Source organism: Anomaloglossus baeobatrachus, chromosome 11 (genome assembly GCF_048569485.1).
Source record: "Anomaloglossus baeobatrachus isolate aAnoBae1 chromosome 11, aAnoBae1.hap1, whole genome shotgun sequence".
Lineage (NCBI taxonomy): Eukaryota > Metazoa > Chordata > Amphibia > Anura > Aromobatidae > Anomaloglossus > Anomaloglossus baeobatrachus.
The window spans coordinates 13,209,353-13,237,124 of NC_134363.1; the positions used below are offsets into that span (position 1 = coordinate 13,209,353).

Sequence of the window (27,772 nt, forward strand, 5' to 3'; positions counted from 1 at the left end):
GTATTCTGTGGTCTCCATCTATGATTGCTGTTGATGGATCTTAGATATTGCCATGTTGCAAACCACCCTTTATTGTTGCAATATTCCACCATTCCCACAAAGCAATCTTCCATTCCATTCACCATTTCTCTGGTAGAGTAACTTGTATTCTGTGGTCTCCATCTGTAATTGCTGTTGATGGATCTTATGTAGTGCCATGTTGCAAACCAAGACTGTTAACCCCTTTATTGTTGCAAGTTCCATCATTCCCGCAAAGCAGCCTTCCACCTCCATTCACCATCTCTCTTGTAGAGTAATTTTTATTCTGTGGTCTCCATCTGTGATTGCTGTTGATGGATCTTAGGTAGTGCCATGTTGCAAACCAAGACTGTTAACCCCTTTATTGTTGCAAGTTCCACAATTCCCACAAAGCAACCGTCCACCTCCAGTCACCCTCTCTCTGGTAGAGTAACTTGTATTCTGTGGTCTCCATCTGTGATTGCTGTTGATGGATCTTAGATATTGCCATGTTGCAAACCAAGATAGTTAACCCCTTTATTGTTCCAAGTTCTACTATTGCCACAAAACAACCTTCCACCTGCATTCACCCTCTGTCTGGTAGAGCAACTTGTATTCTGTGGTCTCCATCTGTGATTGCTGTTGATGGATCTTAGGTTTTGCTATGTTGCAAATCAAGATAGTTAACCCTTTTATTGTTGCAAGTTCCACCATTCCCACAAAGCAACCTTCCACCTCCATTCACCCTCTGTCTGGTAGAGTAACTTGTATTCTGTGGTCTCCATCTGTGACTGCTGTTGCTGGATCTTTGTTTTTGAAATGTTAACCCTTTTATTGCTGCACATTCCACCATTCCCACAAATCAGTCTTTCAACATTCATTGGACATTTTTCTGGTAGAGTAACTTGTATCCTTTGGACACCATCTGTAATTAGAGAGATTTGGCTGCTGTTGATGGATCTTAGGTTTTGTCATGTTGCAAACCAAGATGGTTAAGATATTTAGCTGCTGTTGATGGACTTAAGTTTTGCAAAATTGTTAACCCTTGCACTGCTGCAGAAACCAGCAACTTCCATCTCCTCCACAAAGCAACCTTCCACCTCCATTCACCATAGTGTAACTTGTATTCTGTGGTCTCCATCTGTGACTGCAGAGTTTAAACTGCTGTTGATGGACCTTGGGTATTGCCATGTTAACAGTTTTATTGCTGTTCATTCCAACATTCCCATAAAGCAGCATTCACCATTTGTCTGGTGGAGTAACTTGTATCCTGTGGACCCCATCTGTACTTAGTGAGGTTAAGCTGCTGTTGATGGATCTTATGTATCGCCAATTGTTACCCTTTTATTGCTGAACATTCCACCATTCCTACAAAGCAGTCTTTCAACATTCATTGACCATTTGTCTATAGGAGTAACTTGCATCCTATGGACACCATCTGTAATTAGAGAGATTTGGCTGCTGTTGATGGATCTTAGGTATTGCCATGTTAACCCTTTTATTGCATCACATTCCACCATTCCCACAAAGCAGCCTTTCAACATTCATTCACCATTTGTTTGGTAGAGTAACTTGCATCCTATGGACACCATCTGTGATTAGGCTGCTGTTGATGGACTTTAAGTTGGTTAAGGTTGCAGCGCAATATTGTTAACCCTTTCACTGCCCATCTCCTCTACAAAGCCAACTTCATCCTCCATTCACCATTTGGCTTGTATTCTGTAGTCTCCATCTGTGGCTGGAGTGGTTAGGCTGCTGTTGATGGATCTCAGATATTGTAGTGTTGCAAAGAACAATGATTAACCCTTTTATTGCTGCAGAAACTAACAACTGCCATCTTTACCACAATGCCATCTTCAACCTGTATTGACCACTTGCCTGGTAGAGTAACTTGCATTCTGTGGACAATATCTCTGATCGGAGGTTAGGCTGCTGTTTATGGACTTTAAATATTATAAACTATTGTCTATATTACTACTTTGCAGAAGTCAGCAACTTCCATCTTTCCCACCATGAAACATGACATTTTACCTGGTAGAGTAATTTATATTCTGTGTACACCATCTGTGATTGAAGACGTTAGGCTGCTGTTGATGGATCTTAAGTATTATAATACTGCAATGCAAGATTGTTAACCCTCTATCTGTTGCAGAAACCAGTCACGTCCACCTTTCCCATAATACACTATTCAATATTCATTGACTGCTTGTCCATTATATTCCAGGGGTACCATTTGTGATTGGATAGGTTAAGTTACTGTTGATGGATCTTAGGTATTGTAATGCTGCAATGCAAAATTGTTAACTCTCTAACTGCTGCAAAAAACAGTCACCAGTCACTTCCACTTTTCCCATAATACAACCTTCAATATTCATTGACTGTTTGTCCATTATATTCCAGGGGTACCATTTGTGATTGGATAGGTTAAGTTGCTGTTGATGGATCTTAGGTATTGTAATGCTGCAATGCAAGATTGTTAACCCTCTAACTGCTGCAGAAACCAGTCACTTCCACCTTTCCCATAATACAGCCTTCTGTTAGCCCATTATATTCCAGGGGTACCATTTGTGTTTGGATAGGATAAGTTGCTGTTGATGGATCTTAGGTATTGTAATGCTGCAATGCAAGATTGTTAACGCTCTAGCTGCTGCAGAAGCCAGTCACGTCCACCTTTCCCATAATACAACCTTTTATTTGTCCATTATATTCCAGGACTACTATTTGGGATTGGAATGATTAAGCTGCTGTTGATGGATCTTAAGTAATAAAATCACTTCTGACTATTATTGGCTAAATGCTGCAACATTGTTAACTCTTTCACTTCTGTAGAAACCATCATCTTCCATTTCTCCCACAATTCAACCTCCAACATGTATTGGACTATTATACTAAATTGCATTTCAGGAGTACAATCAGTGACTAAACCCTGCAACATTGTTAACTCTTTCACTTCTGTAGAAAACATCTACTACTTTCATATTTCCCACAACTTAACCTCCAACATATATTAACCATTCCAGGAGTACCATCAGTGATTGGAGAGGTTAAACTGCTGTTGATGGATCTTAGGTATTGTAATGCTGCAATGCAAGATTGTTAACCCTCTAAATGCTGCAGAAAGCAGTCACTTCCACCTTTACCATAATACAACCTATTGTTTGTCCATTATATTCCAGGAGTACCATTTGTGATTGAAATGGTTAAGCTGCTGTTGATGGATCTTAAGTAATAGAAACACTTCTGACTATTATTGAGTAAATGCTGCAACATTCACTTCACTTCTGTATAAACCATCAACCTCCAACATGTATTGACCATTCCAGGCGTACCATCAATTATTGGAGAGGTTAAATTGCTGTTGACGGATCTTGAGTAATATAAACACTTCTGACAATTATTGACTAAACCCTGCAACATTGTTAACTCTGTAGAAAACATCCACTTCCATATTTCACACAACTCAACCTCCAACATATATTAACCATTCCAATAGTACCATCTGTGATTGGAGAGGTTAAACTGCTGTTGATGGATCTTAGGTATTGTAATGCTGCAATGCAAGGTGTTAATCCTCTAACTGCTGCAGAAACTGGTCACTTCCACCTTTCCCATAATACAACCTTTTTCTTTTCCATTACATTCCAGGGGTACTGTTTGTGATTGGAATGGTTAAGCTGATGTTAATGGATCTTAAGTAATTGAAACACTTCTGACTATTATTGATTAAACACTGCAATGTTGTTAACTCTTTCACTTCTGTAGAAACCATTAACTTCCAACATACATTGACCATTCCAGGCGTACCATCAGTGATTGGAGAGGTTAAATTGCTGTTGCCGGATCTTGAGTAATATAAACACTTCTGACTATTATTGACTAAACACTGCAACATTGTTAACTCTTTCACTTCTGTAGAAACCATCAACTTTCAACATGTATTGACTACTCCTGGCGTACCATCAAATTGCTGTTGACGGATCTTGAGTAATATAAACACTTCTGACTATTATTGACTAATCACTGAAACATTGTTAACTCTTTCACTTCTGTAGAAACTATTAACTTCCAACATGTATTGACCATTCCAGGCGTACCGTCAGTGATTGGAGAGGTTAAACTGCTGTTGATGGATCTTAGCTATTGTAGTGCTGCAATGCAAGATTGTTAACTCACCAACTGCTGCAAAAACCGGTCACTTCCACCTTTCCAATAATACAACCTTTTATTTGTCCATTACATTCCAATGGTACAGTTTGTGATTAGATGGGTTAAGCTGCTGTTAATGGATCTTAATTAATATAAACACTTCTCACTATTATTGACTAAACATTGCAACATTGTTAACTCCTTCACTTCTGTAGAAACCATTAACTTCCAACATGTATTGACCATTCCAGGAGTACCATCAGTGATTGGAGAGGTTAAATTGCTGTTGACGGATCTTAAGTAATAAAAACACTTCTGACTATTCTTGACTAAACACTGCAACATTGTTAACTCTTTCACTTCTGTAGAAACCATCAACTACTAACATGTATTGACCACACTAGGCGTACCATCAGTGATTCGAGAGGTTAAATTGCTGTTGACAGATCTTAAGTAATAAAAACACTTCTGACTATTATTGGCTAAACACTGCAACATTGTTAACTCCTTCACTTCTGTAGAAACCATTAACTTCCAACACGTATTGACCATTCCAAGCGTACCATCAGTGATGGGAGAGGTTAAATTGCTGTTGACGGATCTTATATAATATAAACACTTCTGACTATTCTTGATTAAACACTGCAACATTGTTAACTCTTTCACTTCTGTAGAAACCATCTTCTTCCATATTTCCCACAATTCAACCTCCAACATGTATTGACCATTCCAGGAGTACCATCAATTATTGAAGAGGTTAAATTGCTGTTGACGGATCTTGAGTAATATAAACACTTCTGACTATTATTGACTAAACACTGCAACATTGTTAACTCTTTCACTTCTGTAGAAACCTTTGACTTCCAACATGTATTGACCATTCCAGGCGTACCATCAAATTGCTGTTGACGGATCTTGAGTAATATAAACACTTCTGACTATTATTGACTAAACACTGCAATATTGTTAACTCTTTCACTTCTGTAGAACCATCAACTGCCATATTTCCCAACCTTCAATACTCATTGACCATTTGGCAGTTACAGTAACTTGTATTCTGGAGCGGTTAGGCTGCTGTTGATGGATCTTCTGCATTATAAAGGCTTCTGCATGATATTGATCCTTCTCTGTAGTGTCAGCTCATTGGCGGGGTGTCATTTATGATGTATGTTTCTCCTTAGGATCACATGGTGTGAGCAGAGTCTATAGAGCGCAGCCCTCTCCCCCATGATGTAGTAATTAGCGCGGAGTCTCTATAACCCTCATTTCCCAGTTCCACATCCAGAGCAGGAAACATAATTAGTCTTTAGAAGCCAATTTCCCTTCAGATTTCACTGGAGCTTTTTGAGACTTGAATCTATTATGTTGTGTGTATAGCGGCCGCCCGAACAACCACAACTCCCGTGGTGCTGGGTAGAGCCGCAGTGAATCTGGGGGGTTGCGGTGGTCTTCGCTGATGCTCCTTGGTACAAACTCGTCTATTCTGTTTGGTTTACACTAGAAGCAATCACTACTTGACATTTCAAAGGATGATTTTCAGGATTGGAGACATGTTTAATGTATGTAACGTGCAGGGGGCTTTGCTGCAGGTCCAATATAATGGGGGTCCATAGTATAAGATCGTATAAACCACCATGTGTCTACAGAACGCAGCCCTAATCTGTCGGCATGTTTTTGCTACATCATCTGAGATCAGCGTGATGTAGACAGAGACCCTGAATCCAACGATATATCACTTAGATGACTGGCTGCAGCCGTTCTGACACAGAGTTTAGACTGGGGCGTATGTCAGTGATGTCATGCATCACGGCCTGCCCTCCGATGTCAGCTGCCGGCCACTGCGCCAGCTAAAGAGGAGGACACCGCGTGACATGGGAGCCGGGAAAGGTGAGTAGAATGTTTAGGGGTTTTTAGGGGCAGAAGGGGGACTATATATACCAAAAAGGGGCCCAGGATTGGGGCATATATACCAGTATGGGAGACATATATACCAGGATGGGGGCATATATACCAGTATGGGAGACATATATACCAGGATGGGGGACATATATACCAGGATGGGGGACATATATACCAGGATGGGGGACATATGTACCAGAATGGGGGACATGTATACCAGGATGGGGGACAGGTGTACCAAGATGGGGACATATATATCAGGATGGGGAACATATATACCAGGGTGGGAGACATATATACCAGGAAGGGGGACATGTTTACCAATATGGGGAAGATATATACCAAGATGGGGAACATATTTATCAGGATGGGAAACATATATACCAGGATGGGGGACATATACACTAGGATGGGGGACACATATACCAGAATAGAGTCATATATTCCAGGATGGGGGAACTAGTTACCAAGATGTAGACTTATTTATCAGGATGGGGGATGTATGGATACCAGTATGGGGGACATATGTACCAGGATTGGAGACATATATACCAGGATGGGGGAAATAGTTACCAAGATGGGGAACATATATACCAGGATAGGGGACATATGTACCAGAATTGGGGACAAATATACCAGGATGGGGAATATATACCAGGATGAGGACCATATATACCAAGATTGAGGACATACATACCAGAATGGAGGACATATATACCAGGCTGGAGACATAGATACAAAAATGGGAACATATATACCAGAATTGGGGACACACATACCAGAATGAGGACATATCTACCAGGAAGGGGACATATATACCAGGATGCAGACATTTATATCTGAATGGGGGACATATATACCAGGTTGGAGACATAGATACCAGGATGGGAACATATATACCAGAATGACACATGTATCTGGATGAGGACATATAGGCCAGGATAGGGGACACATACCAGGATGAGGACATATCTACCAGGATGGAGAGATTTATATCTGAATGGGGGACATATATACCAGGATGGGGGACATTCGTACAGTATGGCAGACATTACTATGTAATGAAGGTGGAGGGAGAGCAACATTTATGTAATGCATAACCAATCAGGTGTTTGCACTGGGCCTTTGGCCACACCCAGGGTGCCCTAAGCACTGATTGGCCTAATTAGAATCTGTAATTAAACCTCAGTTTCTGCAGAACAGAGGCAGCAATTAGATCACGAAAGGTGGCGTTTATATAGGGGGGATGCGCCCAACAAGGCGATATGCTTAGTTTATGTCGTTAGTTTGGGATGTTGATACATTGTGGATGACACGACACTGTCCCTTTAAGATGTTGATACATTGTGGATGACACTGTCCCTTTAAGATGTTGATACATTGTGGATGACACTGTCTCTTTAAGAAGTTGATACATTGTATCAGGAAGTGGTATTATGTTGTACTGGGTGATGAATTACAGATCCGGAGATTACGTCCTTGTAAGCTGGGGGGATATACATATATACATATATAGCCCACCTGTCACTGCAATCACATACATCAGGACGGTAACAATACACGTGAAATACCTGCCCCCGATAATCACGTGTGCTCTATATGAAGTGGGCGGAGCTTCTACACTGACTCCACCTAATAGCCACGTCCCTTTCTCCACTATTTTCCATACTGTCATAGTTTACCCCGGACACTGCGGCTTTACTTTACGTCTCCCTATTGTTTCAGTAAACGACACATGTACATTAACAGCAATGAACAGACTCAGACGCTGTCTATTGTATCTAATGAGCGTGTGCAAATGTTATTGTGATGGGAGAAGGAGGAGGTGAGCTGTGACATCACCTATTGTGAATGATGGATCCTGTGTTATCTACTGTATATAGGTGTTATCAGTCATTAGACAGGAGGAGGTGAGCTGTGACATCACCTATTGTGACTGGTGGATCCTGTGCTATCTACTGTATATAGAGGTGTTATCGGTCATTGTACAGGAGGAAGAGGTGAGTTGTGACATCACCTATTGTGAATGGTGGATCCTGTGTTAGCTACTGTATATAGAGGTGTTATCAGTCATTAGACAGGAGGAGGTGAGCTGTGACATCACCTATTGTGACTGGTGGATCCTGTGCTATCTACTGTATATAGAGGTGTTATCGGTCATTGTACAGGAGGAGGAGGTGAGTTGTGACATCACCTATTGTGAATGGTGGATCCTGTGTTAGCTACTGTATATAGAGGTGTTATCAGTCATTAGACAGGAGGAGGTGAGCTGTGACATCACCTATTGTGACTGGTGGATCCTGTGCTATCTACTGTATATAGAGGTGTTATCGGTCATTGTACAGGAGGAGGAGGTGAGTTGTGACATCACCTATTGTGAATGGTGGATCCTGTGTTAGCTACTGTATATAGAGGTGTTATCAGTCATTGTATAGGAGGAGGAGGTGAGCTGTGATATAATCTATTGTGAATGGTGGATCCTATGTTATCTACTGTATATAGAGGTGTTATCAGTCATTGTGCAGAAGAAGTAGGTGAGCTGTGATATCAGCTATTGTGCATGCTCTTATCTACTGTATATAGAGATGTCATCAGTCATTGTACAGTAGGAGGTGAGCTGTGACATCACCTATTGTGAATGGTAGATCCTGTGTTATCAGTCACTGTACAGAAGGAGGAGGTAAGCTGTGACATTATCTATTGTGAATGGTGGATCCAGTGTTATCTACTGTATATAGAGGTGTTATCAGTCATTATACAGGAGGAGGAGGTGAGCTGTGATATTGCCTATTGTGAACGTTGGATCCTGTGTTATCAGTCATTTTACAGGAGGAGGAGGTGAGCTGTGACATCTATTCTGAATTGTGGAACCTGTGTTATCTACTGAATACAGAGGTGTTATCAGTCATTGTACTGGAGGAGGAGGTGAGCTGTGAAATCACCTATTGTGAATGGTGAATCCTGTGTTATCAGTCATTGTACAGGTGGAGGAGGAGGTGAGCTGTGACATCATTTATTGGGAATGGTAGATCCTGTGTCATCTACTGTATATAGAGAGGTTATCAGTCATTGTACAGGAGGAGGTGAGCTGGGACATCACCTATTGTGAATGGTGGATCCTGTGTTATCAGTCACTGTACAGAAGGAGGAGGAGGTGAGCTGTGACATCGCCTATTGTGAATGGTGGCTCCTGTGTTATCTACTGTATATATAGGTGTTATCAGTCATTGTACAGGAGGAGGAGGAGGTGAGCTGTGATATCACCTATTGTACTTAATGGAAATGACCGTATCTAGGTCACAATGAGTTACAGCAGCGGAGCCTTTGGTTCGGGCGACCCCTGACGTCTGAGCCACAAGAATGGCTAACGATAATTATTACTGATTCTCCGAGCTTAACGTGTCGCCCAAAGTCCAACCCTGTAAAATACTGGAGCCTCGCAGATTTTTTTTAATAAAATACTTTTATTATTATTTTATTGTATTTATTACATTTATTTGTCGCTTTCTTCTCCCGCGGCATCGTCCTATGGCGTCATATTAAATGCCTGCGTCAGAGTGAATTTATTGTGCAGCTCGTAGATGGGGACGCGTGACTCCTGACTGTACAGCAGAAAGAAAAGCGACATCCAGGACAGAAAGGCCGCGCCCACCGCCACCATGTTACTGATGAAGGCCAGGTGCGAATATTTGTCCGCCATATTGATGTCCCCATTCTCCACGCATCGTCTCGTCTAGAGGAAAATAGAAATATGGTGGCATTAGAAGACGTGTCGTGCGCGGCGCATGCGCAGTCACCGCTGTGTCGCCATATTGCAACTGTCTAGAGATCTGCGGCAAAAGCACAAATATGGCGGCACAGGTAATACATGCCGAGCCGTATTCTTTGCCTAGTTGCGCCATTTTTCTGCAAAGTCGCTTACCTTAAAGGAAAAGTAAAGGGCCACGAGACCTAATGGAAGGAAGCAGCAGACAGACGTGAGGACGGACAGGCCGAAGAAATCCGGCGGGGGAGACGTCTCCTGGGTCCGGCTGATCTTCCCATAGAGCACATTGTCGTGGCTGGAGGACGGAGAACCGGAGAAGAGGTGGGAAGGGGAGCGGTTCCTCGCCATTTACTCTCTCCTTGGTCTTCAGGCTGATAGCTGCCTTAATAGCAGTTGAGGAGCATGCACGGTCTGGCGGCGGTTGAGGAGCATGCACGGTCTGGCGGCGGTTGAGGAGCATGCACGGTCTGGCGGCGGTTGAGGAGCATGCACGGTCTGGCGGCGGTTGAGGAGCATGCACAGTCTGGCGGCGGTTGAGGAGCATGCACGGTCTGGCGGCGGTTGAGGAGCATGCACAGTCTGGCGGCAGTTAATAATATATATATTATATTATATATATATATATATATATATATATATATATATTGTTATTTCTCTATAATCATAGTAATAGTTATGTGTAGAAAACTGAAAAATAAAATATATATTTTATTATATTATTATAAAAAAATATATTATCCCATTAATAATGATGATAATAATAATAAAATGTTATAAATATTATAAATATAATACAAATGTTATTATCCCTCTATACATTATTATTATCATTAATTATATAATTAATGAGAGTAATAATAATAATTAATAAAAATACAATATGTATTAATTTTCTATACATAATTATTATGTATAGAGGAATAATAACATATATATTTATTATGATTATTATTATTATTATTTAAAAAATAGATTGTATTGATATTACCCCCTATTAATAATAATACTAATAATAATATGTTATAAATAATATAAATATAATACAAATGTTATTATCCCTCTATACATTAATGATAGTAATAATAATAATAAAAAAAAAATATGTATTCTTAATTCTCTATACATAACAATTAATAATTATTATGTATAGAGGAATAATAATAAAATATATATTTTATTATGATTATACTATTATTATTTTAAAAAATAGATTTTATTATTATTATCCCATATTAATAATGATAATAAAATGTTAGAAATAATATAAATATAATACAAATGTTATTATCCCGCTATACATAATTAATAATGATAGTAGTAATAATAATAATAATATTAATAAAATAAATATGTATTATTTCTCTATACATAATAATTATGTATAGAGGAATAAAACTTAAATATAATTATTATTAAATATTATTATTCCTCTATTAATAATAATACTAATATTGAGAATACTAATAATAATACTAAGAATAATAAAAAATGTTATTATTCCTCTAAACATAACAATTAATGATAGTAATACTAATATTGTTATGTAGAGGAATAATATATTTTGTATTATTATTATTATTAATCATAATAATATTAACAAATATTCGTTATTATTCCTCTATACATAACAATTATTTTATTAATAATAAATATTTTATTCTGTACATTACTATTATCATTAGTAATAATGATAATAAATAAAAAAAAACCTATAAAAATAATAAAAAAAAATAATAAAAAATAATGAAAAATAATAATACAATTATTATGTTATTATTCCTCTATACATAACAATTAATAATGATAGTAATAATAAAAAAATATATATTCCTTTATACATAATTATTTATTAGTAAGTATTAAATATATTTTATTGTCCTATAACAACAAATACTTTTTTCTTTGCAATAAATTGCAAATTATTTAGAAATCATACAATGGGATTTTCTGGATTTTTTATTTACTGTCACAGTTGAAGTTACCTATGATAAAAATTACAGATGTCTCCATTCTGTGTAGGTGGGAACACTGCACATTTAGCGGAGGAGCACGTGCCTATTTTCCCCGCTGTGTGCACTGAACAAAACTATAAACACAACACTTTAGTATTTGCTCCCATTTTACATGAGCTGATCTCTAAGATCTAAGGCGTACTTTACACGTTGCGAGATCGCTAGCAGCTAGCGATGTCCAGCGCGATAGTCCCCGTCCCTGTCGCACATGCGATATGTGGTGATTGCTGTCGTAGAGAACATTATCGCTACGGCAGCGTCACATGCACTTACCTAGTCAGTGACGTCGCTGTGACCGCCGAACAATCCCTCCTTCAAGGGGGCGGTGCGTTCGACGCCACCGCAACGTCACTAAGCGGCCGCCCAATAGAAGCGGAGGGGCGGAGATGAGCGGGACGTAACATTTTGTTCACAAACTTATCTAAATCTGTGTTAGTGATCCCTTCTCCTATGCTGAGATAATGCATCCACCTCACAGGTACGGCATATCAAGATGCATGATTATTGCACAGGTGCACCTTAGGCTGACCAGCATGATCATTGCACAGGTGTGCCTTAGGCTGGCCAGCATGATTATTGCACAGGTGCACCTTAGGCTGACCAGCATGATCATTGCACAAGTGTTCCTTAGGCTGGCCAGCATTATTGCACAGGTGCACCTTAGGCTGGCAAGTATGATTATTGCACAGGTACGCCTTAGGCTAGCCAGCATGATTATTGCATATGTGTGCCTTTGGCTGGCCAACATGATTATTGCACAGGTGCGCCTTAGGCTGGCCAGCATAATTATTGCACAGGTGAGCCTCAGGCTGGCCAGAATAATTATTGCACAGGTGTGCCTTAGGCTGGCCAGAATATTTATTGCACAGGTGTGCCTTAAGCTGGCCAGCATGATTATTGCACAGGTGGGCCTTTGGCTGGCCAGAATAATTATTGCACAGGTGTGCCTTAGGCTGGCCAGCATGATTATTGCACAGGTGCGCCTTAGGCTGGCCAGAATAATTATTGCACAGGTGCATCTTAGGCTGGCCAGCATAATTATTGCACAGGTGTACCTTAGGCTGGCCAGCATAATTATTGCACAGGTGTATTTTAGGCTAGCCAGCATGATTATAGCACAGGTGCACCTTAGGCTGGCCAGCATGATTATTGCACAGGTGTGCCTTAGGCTGGCCAACACAATTATTGCACAGGTGGGCCTTTGGCTGGCCAGCATGATTATTGCATAGGTGTTGCCTTTGGCTGGCCAGCATGATTATTGCACAGGTGCGCCTTAGGCTGGCCAGAATAATTATTGCACAGGTGCATCTTAGGCTGGCCAGCATAATTATTGCACAGGTGTACCTTAGGCTGGCCAGCATAATTATTGCACAGGTGTATTTTAGGCTAGCCAGCATGATTATAGCACAGGTGCACCTTAGGCTGGCCAGCATGATTATTGCACAGGTGTGCCTTAGGCTGGCCAACACAATTATTGCACAGGTGGGCCTTTGGCTGGCCAGCATGATTATTGCATAGGTGTTGCCTTTGGCTGGCCAGCATGATTATTGAACAGGTGCGCCTTAGGCTGGCCACAATAAAAAGACACAGATGATGCAGGTTTGATGGAGCGTGCAATTGGCTGCTGACTGCAGGAATGTCACCAGAGCTGTTGCCCGTGAATGTTCATTTTTCTACCATAAGTTGTCCCCAAACGCGTTTCAGAGAATCAGTAGATCCACCCGGCCTCACACCCGCAGACCACGAGTACCCCCAGCAGCCCCGGACCTCCACATCCGGCATCTTCACCTCTTCAGCATATATAATGTACAGATTTATTGGTATAAGATCAGCATGGTCAGGCCATTGTAGCTGCTGGAGGAGGGGGACGGATTCTACGGACCCTGGAACATTATTTTAGAGGGATTTTAGAGACAGGTATGAAATATTTAACCCAAAATAAAAAGCCCATAATAGACAAAATGGAAACGTTTTATTTCGCTGTTGTGACACGGCGGAGAATCCGGCCCGGATTTGAGCGCAACGTCTCCTGCGAGTCTTTGATGTCTAAATTGTGAAATGATGTTTATTTGCTCGTGTAAACATTTACCCAGCGCTGCACCGAGGAGGAAGTAATAAAGCTCATTCATAAACCATAGTATCTGGGGTACGCTTTAAAGGGAACAGGTCCCAGAGGACGCCCCTCTAAATTAGAGCATCGTGTTCTCAAACCGTTGCACTACAAGGCGCCATTGTGCCCACTGTGTGTCCATCGGGGGGGGGGAGGGAGCCGCAAGAGCTACAACACTGGGATCTGTCTGTAAACCATAGTAATTAATAGCTATTCCTTAAGATATAAGCAATTTTCCCAAATGTTAGTGATGGACAACCTGCTATTTAAAGGGTTAATAGATCTTAAAAAGCTTTTAGGGATTTACAGGCAAGGTGCTTGCTATGACTGTACTATATTAGAGATGCACAACATTCTATTTAAAGGGACATTAGATCTTGAAATGCTTTGAGGGATTTACAGGAAAGGTGCTTGCTCTGCCTGGACTATGTACTGGCCAGAGCATAAGGGAAAGGTTTCGGTTGCAGCAGGCTTTTACCTAAAGCAGGACAGTATAGCCAAAGTCCTAGAAGACGCCATTGTACCCACTGTTTTTCCATCAGCGGGTGCATTCGGAAGAGTCACAACATTGGGATCTGTCTGAAACCATCCTAATGAATAGCTTATTCCTTAATTTGTAAGTAATTTCCCAGAATGTTAATGATGGCACTAGATCTTAAAAAGTTTTTAGGGATTTACAAGCAAGGTGCTTGCTATGCCTGGATTGTTAGTGATGCACAACCTTCTATTTAAAGGGATATTAGATCTTGAAATGCTTTGAGGGATTTACAGGCAAGGTGCTTGCTCTGTCTGGATTATGTACTAGCCAGAGCATAAGGGGAAGGTTTCTGTTGCAGCAGGCTCCTGCATAAACCACGACATTAGAGCTGAAGTCCTAGCAAACGCCATTTTGCCCACTGTGTGTCCATCAGAGGGTGAAGCCAGAAGAGCTACAAAAACTGGGATCTGTCGGTAAACCATCCTTATTAATAGCTATTCCTTAATGCGTAAGTAACTTCCCAGAATGTTAGTGATGGACAACCTTCAATTTAAAGAGACATTAGATCTTGAAATGCTATGAGGGATTTACAGGCAAGGTGCTTGCTATGCCAGGACTATATTAGTGATGCACAACCTTCTATTTAAAGGGACATTAGATCTTAAAAAGCATTTAGGTATTTACAGGCAAGGCACTTGGTATGCCTGGACTATGTTAGAGATGGACAACCTTCTATTTAAAAGGACACTAGATGTTAAAAAGCTTTTAGGAATTTACAGGCAAGGTGCTTGCTCTGCCTGGATTATGTTAGTGATGCACAACCTTCTATTTAAAAAGACATTGGATCTTAAAAAGCTTTGAGGTATTTATAAGCAAGGTGCTTGCTCTGCCTGGATTATGTTAGTGATGCACAGCCTTCTATTTAAAGGGATAATAGATCTAAAAAAGCTTTTATGGATTTACAGGCTAGGTGCTTGCTATGCTATGTACTAGCCAGATCCAAGGTAGAAGCTTTCTGTTGAAGCAGGCTCCTGCCTAAACCAGGACAGTAGAGCTGAAGTCCTAATTTTTCCAAGAACAGGAAGAAGGGGACATAATGTCTGACCCATGAGACATCGAAATAAGATTTTCCTGTATTTTTGCTTCTTTTTTTTAATCCTCCACCTACCCTTGGTAACACAATGCCGAAACCGCCGCCGCCTCCTCCCTCCCTGCCGGTCTATGTGCTGCGCAGCCATTCATTAACATGGGGAATCATTGTTATTCTATTCTCATTGGGAGGCTTTATAGGAATTATGAATCACTGCCTTATCCACACGAGTTGCATTAGCCAGGGGCGTAAAACCTGGCCACATATCCAGATATTAGTCAGCGCAGGCCGCCGCTCAGCGACACCATTCTTATGCACTCAGCAATAATTGAGCTATTGGTTGGCAAACTGAGGGAACAAAAATCTGTAATTTATGGGCAGCCGCGGCTTTATGACGGCAGTAACTGGAATGAAAATGCAAAAAGATGTACTACTGGGTGGACTGGAACCTGACAGCCTTAAAGGGAGTGTTAACTATCCTTCCGATAAATATTGCACTTCTTTTGATCTAATTGCTGATTCTAATCTGGGTGCTTGGGACACCCTGGGTATAGCCAACAAGCTCCGCGCACTGCTCCGCCCACTTCTTTTGCATATCCACGCCTCCCTCACTGGTGATTGGCAGCACCTGCCTGAAGAGAGCACTGTCAACAGAGGAATCTCAGACTGTCCAATCACCATGGAGAGAGGCGAAGATATGCAAAACCAGTGGGTGGAGAAGTGCAAGGAGCTTGTCGGCTGCACCTAGGGTGGCCCAAGCAGCTGAATATACAGATATTATCAAACTGAAGGCTGGGCATAGTTTATATTGTCATTTAGGGCTAACACTCTCTTTAGGGAGGACATTCAATGGCTTTTTTCCAAATCTTGCAAATTAGGGTAATTAATGTTCAGTGGATGCATGAACGGCGGGGGCGGGGGTGGGGGGGGGGGTGTCAGGAAAATACGGCAGCCTGCTCTGAAGGCTAAAGTGCAGCCCTCATGTGTAAGAACAAACTGGCAAGTGGCCGTAAATTGCCAAGAGTGATTTATTTCGACCTTGTGAGTTTTCTCCCCGCGTTGATGAACGAGGCGCGGACAAGTCACGTTTCTTCCCTCCGCCTCATTTCTGCGCATTTTCCCACTTTGAGGGTCAATATCTCTCCCTTGAGGCAATTTATTTATTCATCCGCTGCAATGGTCGCTGACATTTCTAAAAGACTTCTCATAAATCTGCTGCCCATCATTCTGTGTCACATTACCATCCACCGAGACATCAGCGCATCACATCAAGCGACCGATCATCCCGAGAAACGGATACACGACGGGACCCCAAGTATATGTCCATCATGTGTCTGTGTGCGCAACCACTGCTACAGAGGAGCCATACCGGAGATACAGCAACTACACTGCAAGTGTATTATAGCAGGTATATTCCTGTACATAGGGGCAGTATTATAGTAGTTATATTCTTGTACATAGGGGTATTATTATAGTAGTTATATTCTTGTATATAGGTGGCAGTATTATAGTAGTTATATTCTTGTACATAGGGGTATTATTATAGTAGTTATATTCTTGTACATAGAAGCAGTATTATAGTAGTTATATTCTTGCACATAGGGGGCAGTATTATAGTAGTTATATTCTTGTACATAGGGGCAGTATTATAGTAGTTATATTCTTGTACATAGGGGCAGTATTATAGTAGTTATATTCTTGTACATAGGGGCAGTATTATAGTAGTTATATTCTTGTACATAGGGGCAGTATTATAGTAGTTATATTCTTGTACATAGGGGGCAGTATTATAGTAGTTATATTCTTGTACATAGGGGGCAGTATTATAGTAGTTATATTCTTGTATATAGGGACAGTATTATAGTAGTTATATTCTTGTACATAGGGGGCAGTATTATAGTAGTTATATTCTTGTACATAGGGGGCAGTATTATAGTAGTTATATTCTTGTATATAGGGACAGTATTATAGTAGTTATATTCTTGTACATAGGGGGCAGTATTATAGTAGTTATATTCTTGTATATAGGGACAGTATTATAGTAGTTATATTCTTGTACATAGGGGCAGTATTATAGTAGTTATATTCTTGTATATAGGGGCAGTATTATAGTAGTTATATTCTTGTACATAGGGGCAGTATTATAGTAGTTATATTCTTGTACATAGGGGCAGTATTATAGTAGTTATATTCTTGTACATAGGGGGCAGTATTATAGTAGTTATATTCTTGTACATAGGGGGCAGTATTATAGTAGTTATATTCTTGTATATAGGGATGGTATTATAGTAGTTATATTCTTGCACATAGGAGCAGTATTATAGTAGTTATATTCTTGTACATAGGGGGCAGTATTATAGTAGTTATATTCTTGTACATAGGGGGCAGTATTATAGTAGTTATATTCTTGTACATAGGGGCAGTATTATAGTAGTTATATTCTTGTACATAGGGGGCAGTATTATAGTAGTTATATTCTTGTACATAGGGGCAGTATTATAGTAGTTATATTCTTGTACATAGGGGGCAGTATTATAGTAGTTATATTCTTGCACATAGGGGCAGTATTATAGTAGTTATATTCTTGTACATAGGAGCAGTATTATAGTAGTTATATTCTGGTATATAGGGGGCAGTATTATAGTAGTTATATTCTTGTACATAGGGGGCAGTATTATAGTAGTTATATTCTTGTACATAGGGACAGTATTATAGTAGTTATATTCTTGTACATAGGAGCAGTATTATAGTAGTTATATTCTTGTACATAGGGGCAGTATTATATTAGCTATATTCTTGTACATAGGAGCAGTATTATAGTAGTTATATTCTTGTACATAGGAGCAGTATTATAGTAGTTATATTCTTGTACATAGGGGGCAGTATTATAGTAGTTATATTCTTGTACATAGGAGCAGTATTATAGTAGTTATATTCTTGTACATAGGGGCAGTATTATAGCAGTTATATTCTTGTACATAGGGGGCAGTATTATAGCAGTTATATTCTTGTACATAGGGGGCAGTATTATAGTAGTTATATTCTTGTACATAGGGGCAGTATTATAGTAGTTATATTCTTGTAGATAGGGGGCAGTATTATAGTAGTTATATTCTTGTACATAGGGGCAGTATTATAGTAGTTATATTCTTGTACATAGGGGGCAGTATTATAGTAGTTATATTTTTGTACATAGGGGCAGTATTATAGTAGTTATATTCTTGTACATAGGAGCAGTATTATAGTAGTTATATTCTGGTACATAGGGGGCAGTATTATAGTAGTTATATTCTTGTACATAGGGGGCAGTATTATAGTAGTTATATTCTTGTATATAGGGACAGTATTATAGTAGTTATATTCTTGTACATAGGAGCAGTATTATAGTAGTTATATTCTTGTACATAGGGGCAGTATTATAGTAGCTATATTCTTGTACATAGGGGGCAGTATTATAGTAGTTATATTCTTGTATATAGGGATGGTATTATAGTAGTTATATTCTTGCACATAGGAGCAGTATTATAGTAGTTATATTCTTGTACATAGGGGGCAGTATTATAGTAGTTATATTCTTGTACATAGGGGGCAGTATTATAGTAGTTATATTCTTGTATATAGGGACAGTATTATAGTAGTTATATTCTTGTACATAGGGGGCAGTATTATAGTAGTTATATTCTTGTACATAGGGGCAGTATTATAGTAGTTATATTCTTGTACATAGGGGCAGTATTATAGTAGTTATATTCTTGTACATAGGGGCAGTATTATAGCAGTTATATTCTTGTACATAGGGGGCAGTATTATAGTAGTTATATTCTTGTACATAGGGGCAGTATTATAGTAGTTATATTCTTGTACATAGGGGCAGTATTATAGTAGTTATATTCTTGTACATAGGGGCAGTATTATAGTAGTTATATTCTGGTACATAGGGGCAGTATTATAGTACATATATTCTGGTACATAGGGGGCAGTATTATAATACCTATGTTTTGTGTAGTCAGATGAGGTGCAGGTTATAGAGGAAGGTTTTCTGTATTTGCTGCCTGATTTCTATTGTGAAACATTTCCATCTAATTCTTCCTCCTCCGCAGAATATTTTTCAGCCGTTGTTTGGTAAAAAATACATTATTTTGCTGCAGGAAGCTGTCGGTGACATGACACGCCTGATATATCCAGATTTACAGGATTAGAGCGGGGAAATCACGGAATGACAAAGCGTCGTCTTATGTCAGTGAAACGCGTCGGCGCTGGCAGTCTGCGCTCGCTCCTCACAGCTGCCGGGAATCAGACGCTCGGGAGCTCCTCGTAATTAATCACCGAGTGTAACAATCGCAGATTAATTGCTTTTCATTTCTGTTTGTTATTTTATTTTCAATGTGTCCCGTGAAGCGGAATGTGAATCAATAAAGCGACCGATCAATTACATTCGTTCCAAGGACGCAGATTACATGGCGGGGGTGACGAGAAGCGGTAATCAGCTTTATATTCTACTACAGGCCAGTATTAGTATATGTTGTGTGTTCAGGAGCGCAGTGCTCCCCTGTCTCCTCGCTTCCTTCCTGCCGGGGGAGCGGTGCGCTCCTGATGATTCACAGTTATGGTCTGCAGCACAATTCAGTCTGTTACCCCTGCAACATCTGGTAGCCACAGAGGCACTGATGCTAGCCGGATCCAGCAGCTTAAGGCTTTGTGCACACTGTGCATTTTTAAGGCTACGTGCACACGGTGCATTTTTAAGGCTACGTGCACACGGTGCATTTTGAAGGCTACGTGCACATGGTGTATTTTGAAGGCTACGTGCACACGGTGCATTTTGAAGACTATGTGCACGCGGTGCATTTTAAAGACTATGTGCACACGGTGCATTTTTAAGGCTACGTGCACACGGTGCATTTTGAATGTTACGTGCACGCGGTGCATTTTGAAGGCTACGTGCACGCGGTGCATTTTGAAGACTACGTGCACGCGGTGCATTTTGAAGGCTACGTGCACGCGGTGCATTTTGAAGGCTACGTGCACGCGGTGCATTTTGAAGACTATGTGCACGCGGTGCATTTTGAAGGCTACGTGCACACGGTGCATTTTTATGGCTACGTCAAAGTCAATGAGATTTCTGCAGCGCTGTGCACACATTGCGTTTTTTTCCTTTCAGATTTGATGCAGAAAATTTCTGCATCGTGTGAGCCTACCCTTAGAGCAGCTCTTACAAGCTCTATAGCAAAGCATCTCCCCCAGCGCTGCACCCCTTGCCTAGGAGACCGATCACCTCTGATATGCTGCAGCAGTGGTCGGTAACCTCGGCAACAAGTTGTCATTCAAATTAAAAATCTTTACATTCTTGAGAAAAGAAAAACAGCATTCTAAGGAGAATGGTGCCTGCGAGGAATACTTATCAGAGTCCCAAATTACTGGATAGAATCTGCGCTTTTATAATATACTTTTATCTGTTGGCGTTAATTATTTTTTACATTTTGATTTCTTAACATGAAAAGAGTTAAATGTTGCACTTCTGGAAACTGCAGCCACCACTAGGGGGTGCCGGAGAGATCTACGCCCCTATGACGGGCACTAGGGGGAGCTGGTGAGATCTACGCTTCTATGGGGGCACTAGGGGGAGTCGGTGAAACATACCCTCTCTATGGGGGGCAATAGGAGGAGCCTGTGAGATCTAAGTCCCTATGTGGGCACTAGGGGGAGCCTGTGAGATCTAAGTCCCTATGGGGGCACTAGGGGGAGCCTGTGAGATCTACGCTCCTATGGGGGCACTAGGGGGAACCGGTGAGATTTACCCCTCTATGGGGGGCACTAGGGGGAGTTGGTGAGATTTACCCCTCTATGGGGGGCACTAGGGGGAGTCGGTGAGATTTACCCCTCTATGGGGGGCACTAGGGGGAGTCTGTGAGATCTATGCCCCTATGGGGGGCACTAGGAGGAGCCTGTGAGATCTACCCCTTATGGGGGCACTAGGGGGAGTCGGTGAGATTTACCCCTCTATGGGGGGCACAGACAGAGGCACAGATCTCTATAAATGACAATCACATCCAGAGGAGGAGGGGAGGAGAGAAGATCCAGCACCGATGTAATAAAAAAAATTCTTCATTCAAAGTTCATAAAAAAGGTAATTCCAACAAGTGCAGAATATATTTACGCTTGACGCGTTTCGGAGAAAGTAGACCCCTTATTCACAAGCAACAAGGTGATCTGCACTGAATTCCTTATTTGTATAAATGACAATACCTCTCCACCAAAATAAATAAAATAGAGCAGAGCGCACATCTTGTGTAGGGCGATTAATGCCGCCACCTCTCGCTCGCTCGCGGTGTGAGCGCAGTTTTCGGGTAGCGCCCATCTGTGCCTCTCACTGATGACCAGAAAAACAAGATGAAGGCGGCCGACATCAAACAGGGATCAGTGTGGTGACGCTTCCCCCCGAACATGTCCCCCCTCGCGTTCCTCCAAGCGTCTTCTCCACCCTCAGGGAAGCCTCGGAGGATGATGCCGGGTTCCAGATCCTCCTCAATGGATTGGATGATGAGAGGCCGGAGAATGTAAAAACATAGCTTATGTGTGTAGGATCAGTACTACCAGCAGCCCCATGTAATACTCCTACTGTAGGGTCAGTACAACCAGCAGCCCCATGTAATACTCAACCTGAAGGAGTAGGACTACCAGCAGCCCCATGTAATATTCCTAGTGTAGGATGAGGACTACCAGCAGCCCCATGTAATACTCAACCTGAAGGAGTAGGACTACCAGCAGCCACATGTAATACTCCTACTGTAGGGTCAGTACAACCAGCAGCCCCATGTAATACTCAACCTGAAGGAGTAGGACTACCAGCAGCCCCATGTAATATTCCTAGTGTAGGGTCAGGACTACCAGCAGCCCCATGTAATACTCCTACTGTAGGGTCAGTACAACCAGCAGCCCCATGTAATACTCCTACTGTAGGGTCAGTACAACCAGCAGCCCCATGTAATACTCAACCTGAAGGAGTAGGACTACCAGCAGCCCCATGTAATACTCCTACTGTAGGGTCAGTACAACCAGCAGCCCCATGTAATACTCAACCTGAAGGAGTAGGACTACCAGCAGCCCCATGTAATATTCCTAGTGTAGGGTCAGGACTACCAGCAGCCCCATGTAATACTCCTACTGTAGGGTCAGGGCTACCAGCAGCCCCATGTAATACTCCTACTGTAGGGTCAGTACAACCAGCAGCCCCATGTAATACTCAACCTGAAGGAGTAGGACTACCAGCAGCCCCATGTAATACTCCTACTGTAGGGTCAGTACAACCAGCAGCCCCATGTAATACTCAACCTGAAGGAGTAGGACTACCAGCAGCCCCATGTAATATTCCTAGTGTAGGGTCAGGACTACCAGCAGCCCCATGTAATACTCCTACTGTAGGGTCAGGGCTACCAGCAGCCCCATGTAATACTCCTACTGTAGGGTCAGTACAACCAGCAGCCCCATGTAATACTCAACCTGAAGGAGTAGGACTACCAGCAGCCCCATGTAATACTCCTACTGTAGGGTCAGTACTACCAGCAGCCCCATGTAATACTCAACCTGAAGGAGTAGGACTACCAGCAGCCACATGTAATACTCCTACTGTAGGGTCAGTACTACCAGCAGCCCCATGTAATACTCCTACTGTAGGGTCAGTACAACCAGCAGCCCCATGTAATACTCAACCTGAAGGAGTAGGACTACCAGCAGCCCCATGTAATACTCCTACTGTAGGATGAGGACTACCAGCAGCCCCATGTAATACTCAACCTAAAGGAGTAGGACTACCAGCAGCCCCATGTAATATTCCTAGTGTAGGGTCAGGACTACCAGCAGCCCCATGTAATACTCCTACTGTAGGGTCAGGGCTACCAGCAGCCCCATGTAATACTCCTACTGTAGGGTCAGTACAACCAGCAGCCCCATGTAATACTCCTACTGTAGGGTCAGTACAACCAGCAGCCCCATGTAATAATCCTACTGTAGGGTCAGTACTACCAGCAGCCCCATGTAATACTCCTACTGTAGGGTCAGTACTTCCAGCAGCCCCATGTAATACTCCTACTGTAGGGTCAGTACAACCAGCAGCCCCATGTAATACTCCTACTGTAGGGTCAGTACTACCAGCAGCCCCATGTAATACTCCTACTGTAGGGTCAGTACAACCAGCAGCCCCATGTAATACTCAACCTGAAGGAGTAGGACTACCAGCAGACCCATGTAATACTCCTACTGTAGGGTCAGGACTACCAGCAGCCCCATGTAATACTCCTACTGTAGGATGAGGACTACCAGCAGCCCCATGTAATACTCAACCTGAAGGAGTAGGACTACCAGCAGCCCCATGTAATACTCTTACTGTAGAGTCAGAACTACCAGCAGCCCCATGTAATACTCAAATTGAAGGAATAGGACTACCAGAAGCCCCATGTAATACTCCTACTGTAGAATCAGGACTACCAGCAGCCCCATGTAATACTCCTACTGTAGGGTCAGTACAACCAGCAGCCTCCTGTAATACTCAACCTGAAGGAGTAGGACTACCAGCAGCCCCATGTAATACTCTTACTGTAGGGTCACTACAACCAGCAGCCCCATGTAATACTTCTACTGTAGGGTCAGTACAACCAGCTACCCCATGTAATACTCCTACTGTAGAATCAGGACTACCAGCAGCCCCATGTAATAATCCTACTGTAAAATCAGGACTACCAGCAGCCCCATGTAATACTCCTACTGTAGGGTCAGGACTACCAGCAGCCCCATGTAATACTCCTACTGTAGGATGAGGACTACCAGCAGCCCCATGTAATATTCCTACTGTAGGATGAGGACTACCAGCAGCCCCATGTAATACTCCTACTGTAGGGTCAGGACTACCAGCAGCCCCATGTAATACTCCTACTGTAGGGTCAGGACTACTAGCAGCTCCATGTAATAATCCTACTGTAGGGTCAGGACTACCAGCAGCCCCATGTAATACTCCTACTGTAGGATGAGAACTACCAGCAGCCCATGTAATACTCCTACTGTAGGGTCAGGACTACCAGCAGCCCCATGTAATACTCCTACTGTAGGGTCAGGACTACCAGCAGCTCCATGTAATAATCCTACTGTAGGGTCAGGACTACCAGCAACCCCATGTAATACTCCTACTGTAGGATGAGGACTACCAGCAACCCCATGTAATATTCCTACTGGAGGGTCAGGACTACCAGCAGCCCCATGTAATACTCCTACTGTAGGGTCAGGACTACCAGCAGCCCCATGTAATATTCCTACTGTAGGGTCAGTACAACCAGCAGCCCCATGTAATACTCCTACTGTAGGGTCAGTACTACCAGCAGCCCCATGTAATACTCCTACTGTAAGGTCAGGACTACCAGCAGCCCCATGTGATATTCCTACTGTAGGGTCAGGACTACCAGCAGCCCCATGTAATATTCCTACTGTAGGGTCAGGACTACCAGCAGCCCCATGTAATACTCTTACTGTAGGGTCAGTACAACCAGCAGCCCCATGTAATACTCCTACTGTAGGGTCAGTACAACCAGCAGCCCCATGTAATACTCCTACTGTAGGGTCAGTACAACCAGCAGCCCCATGTAATACTCCTACTGTAGGGTCAGTACAACCAGCAGCCCCATGTAATACTCAACCTGAAGGAGTAGGACTACCAGCAGCCCCATGTAATACTCCCACTATAGGGTGAGGACTACCAGCAGCCCCATGTAATACTCCCACTATAGGGTGAGGACTACCAGCAGCCCCATGTAATATTCCTACTGTAGGGTCAGGACTACCAGCAGCCCCATGTAATACTCCTACTGTAGGGTCAGGACTACCAGCAGCCCCATGTAATACTCCTACTGTAGGGTCAGTACAACCAGCAGCCCCATGTAATACTCCTACTGTAGGGTCAGGACAACCTTTTGATGCAGGTGATTTGGATTTCAGCCGAGTGGAGATAATAGACATTGGAAGAACCTTCAGGAATAAGACGTCAGGAGCTGACAGGGTAATTTGCTCATTGATTTTTCACACCTTGACGAAAACTCTTCTGCTTTCTCCCTAATTTCCGCCTTGACGTGACCCTAATCCTGGCGGCGTCTTCAGACGTGTTCTCTCCTTCATCTCCTTAATCAAGAACACTCGGAAAATGCAGACGAGAGAGGAGATCAGCTGAAGAAGCGTCTTGTGTCTCATCTTGTCTTCACCGAAGATCCAAAACTAGAATGTGCCCTGACAATGAGGCTCAGCCATCCAGGAGCGAGCGCCGGTCCAAAACTAGAATATGACCTGACAATGAGGTCCCACTGTCCAGGAACGAGCGCTGGCCAAAACTAGAATATGCCCTGACAATGAGGTCCCACTGTCCAGGAACGAGCGCTGGTCCAAACCTAGAAAGTGCCCTGACAATGAGTTTCCATCATGAAGGAGTGAGCACCGGTCCAAACCTAGAATGTGCCCTCACAATGAGGTTTCCATGTCCAGGAGTGAACACCGGTCCAAACTATAATGTGTCGTGACAATGAGGTTCCACCATCCAGGAACGAGTGCTGGCCAAAACTAGAATGTTCCCTGACAATGAGGTTCCACCGTCCAGGAGCAAGTGTAGGTCCAAACCTAGAATGTTCCCTGACAATGAGGTCCCACCGTCCGGAGGGAGCGTAGGTCCAAACCTAGAATGTTCCCTGACAATGAGGTCCCACCATCCAGGAGCGAGCGTAGATCCAAACCTAGAATGTTCCCCGACAATGAGGTTCCACCGTCCAGAAGCAAGCCACGATCCAAACCTAGAATGTGCCCTGACAGTGGGGTTCCATAGTCCAGGAACGAGCGCTGGTCCAAACCTAGAATGTGCCCTCACAATGCGTTTCCACCGTCTAGGAGCGAGCGCTGGTCCAAACCTAGAAAGTGCCCTGACAATGAGTTTCCACCATGAAGGAGTGAGCACTGGTCCAAACCTAGAATGTGCCCTCACAATGAGGTTTCCATGTCCAGGAGTGAGCACCGGTCCAAAATATAATGTGTCCTGACAATGAGGTTCCACCGTCCAGGAGTGAGCGCCGGTCCAAAACTAGAATGTGCCGTGACAATGAGGTTCCACCATCCAGGAGTGAGCGCCGGTCCAAATCTAGAATGTGCCCTGACAATGAGGTACCACCATCCAGAAATGAGCAACAGTCCAAACCTAGAATGTGCCCTGACAATGAGGTTCCACCATCCAGGAGCGAGTGCCGATCCAAACCTAGAATGTGCCCTGACAATGAGGTTCCACCATCCAGGAGCGAGTGCCGATCCAAAACTAGAATGTGCCCTGACAATGAGGTCCCACCGTCCAGGAACAAGCGTTGGTCCAAAACTAGAATGTGCCCTGTCAATGAGGTTCCACCATTCAGGAGCGAGTGCCGATCCAAAACTAGAATGTGCCCTGACAATGAGGTTCCACCGTTCAGGAGCGAACGCCGGTCCAAACCTAGAATGTGCCCTGACAATGAGGTTCTACCATCCAGGAATGAGCGCCGGTCCAAAACTAGAATCAGCCCTGACAATGAGGATCCACCGACAAGGAACAAGTGCCGGTCCAAAACTAGATTGTGCCCTGACAATGAGGTCCCACCATTTAAGAACGAGCGCCGGTCAAAACTAGAATGTGCCCTGACAATGAGGTTCCACCATCCAGGAACGAGCACCCATCCAAAACTAGACTGTGCCCTGACAATGAGGTGCCACCGTCAAGGAACGAGCGCCGGTCCAAAACTAAAATCAGCCCTGACAATAAGGTTCCACCTTCAGGAACGAGCGCCGGTCCAAACCTAGAATGTGCCCTGACAATGAGGTTCCACCATCCAGGAACAAACGCCGGTCCAAACCTAGAATGTGCCCTCACAATGAGGTTTCTATGTCCAGGAGTGAGCGCCAGTCCAAACTAGAATGTGCCCTGACAATGAGGTCCCACCGTTCAGGAATGAGTGCCAATCCAAAACTAGAATGTGCCCTGACAATGAGATCCCATCGTCCAGGAACGAGCATCGGTCCAAACCTAGAATGTGCCCTGACAATGAGGTTCCACCGTTCAGGAATGAGTGCCAATCCAAAACTAGAATGTGCCCTGACAATGAGATCCCATCGTCCAGGAACGAGCATCGGTCCAACACTAGAATGTGCCCTGACAATGAGGTCCCACCGTCCAGGAGTGAGCGCCGGTCCAAAACTAGAATGTGCCCTAACAATGAGGTCCCACCAT

General features: G+C 42.8%; 1 protein-coding gene across 1 annotated transcript in view; it reads left to right on the forward strand.

Moving 5' to 3' along the window:
- LOC142256494 (G protein-activated inward rectifier potassium channel 4-like) overlaps positions 1-27,772 on the forward strand; it is a 94,534-nt gene that overhangs the window by 665 nt on the left and 66,097 nt on the right. The gene's annotated exons all lie outside the window — the stretch shown is intronic.